We start from the raw sequence: 4921 nt of genomic DNA on the forward strand, positions 1-4921 counted from the left end.
CAAGGAGACAGTGGAGGAAATCTTTTTCTTTCCTTTATCCATTGTAGGAAATTGAGTAATCAAAGAGGCATAAGGTGTGCCTATTTATAGCCAGAATGGGTGTTCATACCGAAGTATGACACATTTTCATTTGAAAGACTAAACACTGTAAGTTTGCCAAGTTCCAATGTGTAGAAAGATTCCTGACTTGAGACTATAGATATGACATTTCGTGCTGGAAAAGATAAAGTAAATCAAATAAAGATCTACTTCTCTCGTGTTGTCATCGGGTTATCATTCGTGTTGAGATAATAGGAAACAAATAAAGTTTCGTTATATCATAATAAGAGCTGTTTATTTCGGGTAGACATAGAAACATTAGATAGAGATACACTTAGGATAACTAGGGGTGTTAGCGAACAGAGCTTTCGGCAAACTACTCGTGTTCGTGTTCGGTAAGCGTTCGTTTATGTTCGTTTGTTAATGTAAACGAACATTAACAAACAAAATTTAGAGCTCGGTTAATAAACGAACAGAGCTTGAACAGTTATAAGCTCGTTTGCTAAGAGATCGTGAACAAGCTCGTTTGTGTTTGTTTACTAATGTTCGTGAACAAGCTCGTTTATGTTCGTTTAATAATGTTCGTGAACAAGCTCGTTTGTGTTCGTTTAATAATATTCGCGAACATGTTCACAAACATATATATTATATTAGTTATGTAGTTGTGTTGTTTGTTTGATTATTTTTCGTGAACGTAGATTATTTATTGTTCACGAACGAATTGCGATCATGAACATGTGCAGGTTTTTGTTTATTAAGTGTTCATGAACATAAATAAATATGTTCGTGAACGTGCTTGTTAATGAACATATTTGTGAACGTGTTTGTTAACGTTAATGAACACGTTCGTGAACGTGTTCGCGAACGTTAACGAACACTAACAAACGCTTAACAAACGAACACGAACAGGATTTTCAAAAACCTTAACTGTAACACCCCAGATTTTCAAGACTTTTTAAAACTTATAATAAAGGTAGAATCTCATTAAATCCCAAGAAATAAATACAAGCGTACGGGGTGCTATGCCACACCTGGGCTAGAGAACCCAAGTGCACAGGCTAACTAACTAATATCCTCAAAGCGTAATTACGTAAACGTGGCACGTAGGCCAAAAAGGAAAGCTATCTACTTCTATACTCCAAGTTCTAGCACGCTCCAGTGACTTAATCTTCTGTGCCTGAAAGCCAAATATATCTGTTCAGCGAGAGATGCTGGTAACCCACTCCAACGCGTTGAAATACAATATATATAGAGATATATATAGATATACGAAAACCATTTTGAGCATGAAGATATATCCTACGAACTCTAGCTTTAAAACCGGGAATGACTCGACAGATAAGGCCAGACACGAGCAACAGTTATAACAAACATATGCAGTTCACAACAGATAAGGCAGATAAGGCAAAGCATAAACAATAGTCACAACCCAACATAAACAATCCCCAACATAAATCCCATAGTCACATCCCCCAAGACACTCATGATCACCACTCAACCATATCTCAACACATAGCACACTTTGTTGGCGCCACAGGACCAATCGCATGCCCATACATGAGGGTCAGCGCATATAGCTCTGACACGGCCCCGCAGCACCCTGCCCCGTATCGCAACACGGAGGGGCCGATCGCAACCGACCAATGAACCGCAGCTCATCAGAGTGTTTGATCGCAACCAAACAGTGGACCGCAGCCCAAGAGAATGTCATCTAACCGCAGCCAGGAAAAAGGACGAACCGCAGCTCGTATAGAAACGTTTGATCGCAACCAAACGGTGGACCGTAGCCCAAGAGTATCAATCTGACCGCAGCCAGCTTCTGAACCGCAGCTCAGGATAACCAATCCGATCGCAACCGAATTGGGGTAGCAGACACATAACACATAGCAAGCACATGCAACCCACATTACACATTAGGAAGGGGGAGAAAACGTATAACAAAACCTATGCGTGATCCATCACTTACTAAGAATAGTCCTAAGGGGTTCATACTTCTTCCACCTAGGTCAACGGGATACTAATTCAACTAGCATGCAATATAATAGACTCATAAACCTACGAACGGTACCCGAAACATCAAACTAGACGTAGGCACGATAAACGGAGTCCGTTGGGACACCACGGGGAACGGGGAACATCAAACGGGGAAGCCGGGGTCCCGGGTGGGACAATTTTCCAGCGGGTAGCCGGTGGGTGGGGGCCACCCGCCGGCTGCCCGCCGGATTCTACTGTTCCGGGCAGCGGGTCGCCGGCGGGCAGCTGCCTGCCCGCCGGCCACCCGCTGTCGGGCGGTGTTTTACGGCCATGGGTAGGTGGCGGGTCCCCTACCCCCCACCTACCCCCCACTGACTCTTTTCATCACTTTAACGTCCCGGGAACCTTTGTGGAACCCGAAACCATGCTTAGACACTTTACAACGCAACTGATAATTAACACGTAGACAATTAACGGATCAAATGACGGCACATAACCTATCATGCTTTTCTAATATAATCAACACCCAAACATGCGATTTCCCCACCCGATAATCCAAGAATAAGATCATACGATACAACCTAGGGTTCTAATCACTTTTATATCAACAAGTATACGGTTTGTCTTCTAATTACAAGATTCGGTAATAATAACACATAAACGTCAAGAGCATCACACAATTATCAAGAACAACACATAATCATCAAGAACTCTATATAATCATCAAGAATTCCATAATCATCAAGAATCTCCCAATATCAAGATTATCAAGATCCCTCATGGGATCATCACATCAAACATCAATAATTATCTCGCCAATCACAATAATATGGGGGAAACCCTAAGGGGGAATCATAGCTATGAAAATAGGTTTTGTTGAGACATGGGTTACCTCTTAGCCTTAATTAATTCCTTGGCTATGAAGGGTCTTTCTTTAAGCTTTCTTGCTTTCTTGATTTCTTCTAAGGGAATTCTTGGAGCTCTTTTGGGATGGTGAGTCGTTTATTGTGGTGGGGCGTTAGACTTGTGGGAGGAGTTCTATGTGCTTCCTAAGTTCCCTATTTATAGATCTAGGGATCTTATTTAGGGTCTAATCCTATTGGGATTAGGGGTTGGGTTTATATAGGAGGGCCCATGGGCTACGGTGGGCCTTTTTCCCTAATTAATCATTATAATTTATTCTTTCTCTTGGGCTATTAATTAATTAATTAATTGGTTTTAGGACTCGTAACACGGGGTGTTACACTCTCCCCCCCTTAACAGGAAGCTTCGTCCCCGAAGCTTGGCCCTTGGAAAAAAAAAGTTTTCTCTTAGTTACCTGGAGTGAACAGTTCGGGATACCGCTCCTTCATCGTGTCCTTAAGTTCCCATGTTGCTTCCTCGGTCCCGTGGTTGGTCCAGAGGACTTTCACCATTTCTGTGACTCGATTCCGGGTATTTCTTGTCTTGGTGTCCAGGATTCTTACGGGTTTCTCTTCGTATACTAGTGACTCGTCGAGGTCTATGGTCTCATTTTGGAGTACGTGACTTGGATCGTGTATGTATTTCTTTAGCTGAGATACGTGGAACACGTTGTGTACTCGTTCTAGTTCGATGGGTAAGGCGAGGCGGTAGGCCAAGTCCCCGATTTTCTCCACGATTTCGTAAGGACCGATGAACCGGGGGCTGAGTTTTCCTTTTCTTCCGAACCTCATTACTCCTCGTGTGGGCGAGATCCTTAGCCAGACCTTGTCCCCAAGGTTGAATTCGGCTTGTTTCCTCTTTAGGTCGGCGTAAGACTTCTGGCGGTCTTGGGCGGCCTTCATCCTTTCATGGATGTGTTTGACCCTAGCTATGGTGTCTTGTAGGTATTGGGGGCCCAGTGTTACCGGGTTGACCATATCTTCCCAACATAATGGGGTTCTACATTTCTGACCATACAGTGCTTCGTAGGGCGCCATGCGAATGCTCGCGTGGTAGCTGTTGTTGTATGAGAACTCGATGAGGTCTAGGTGTTCTTCCCACGTCCCTCGGAAGTCTAGTGTGCAGGCTCTTTGCATGTCCTCGAGGGTTTGGATGGTTCTCTCGGTTTGGCCGTCTGTGGTGGGGTGAAAGGCTGTGCTTAGTTTTAGGTGCGTTCCCAATGCTGATTGTAGTGATTTCCAGAATTGTGAGAGGAATCTGGAATCTCTATCGGACACAATGTTTCGGGGGACTCCGTGGTATTTCACCACTCGGTTTATGTAGGCTTGGGCTAGTTGCGTCATTGTCCAAGTTTCCTTCATGGCAATGAATCGTGCCGTTTTGGTCAGCCGATCCACTATGACCCAGATTTTGTCCTTGCCGGTTCTTGTTGGGGGTAACCCTCCGACGAAGTCCATGGATATGGAATCCCATTTTCCTTTTGGTATTTCAAGGGGTTGTACGAGCCCCTTGGGCTTGCATCGTTCAGCCTTTACTCTTTGGCAATTCAGGCACCTGGCCACGAAATCTGCGATTTCCTTCTTCATGTTTGGCCACCAAAACGTTCTCCTTACGTCTTGGTATAACTTGTCACCTCCCGGGTGGACCGAGTACGGGGAGTTGTGTCCTTCTTCCAAGATCCGTTGTTTCAAGTGAGGGTGCGTTGAGGGTACACACCACCTTCCTTTCTAACGGAGGCTACCGTCCGGGCATGCTTCGAAGGGGCCTTCCTTCCCTTGGGTTAGGTCGTGGCGGATCTTATCTAGTTCCGGGTCCTGGTGTTGCCCTGCTTTGATCTCCTCGAAGAGGGCGGGTATAGCATGCGTGTTGAGTAGGTAGGCATTGGGGCGGGTTTGTCCTTGCTCTATTATTTCCAAGTGTAGTTTTTGGAAGTCCCTGTACAGTTGGTCCGGTAAGACCCACGTGGTGTTGAGGGAATGGTTCGTCTTTCGGCTTAGGGCGTCTG

This window comes from Ipomoea nil, unplaced genomic scaffold (genome assembly GCF_001879475.1).
Source record: "Ipomoea nil cultivar Tokyo-kokei standard unplaced genomic scaffold, Asagao_1.1 scaffold2705, whole genome shotgun sequence".
Classification (NCBI taxonomy): domain Eukaryota; kingdom Viridiplantae; phylum Streptophyta; class Magnoliopsida; order Solanales; family Convolvulaceae; genus Ipomoea; species Ipomoea nil.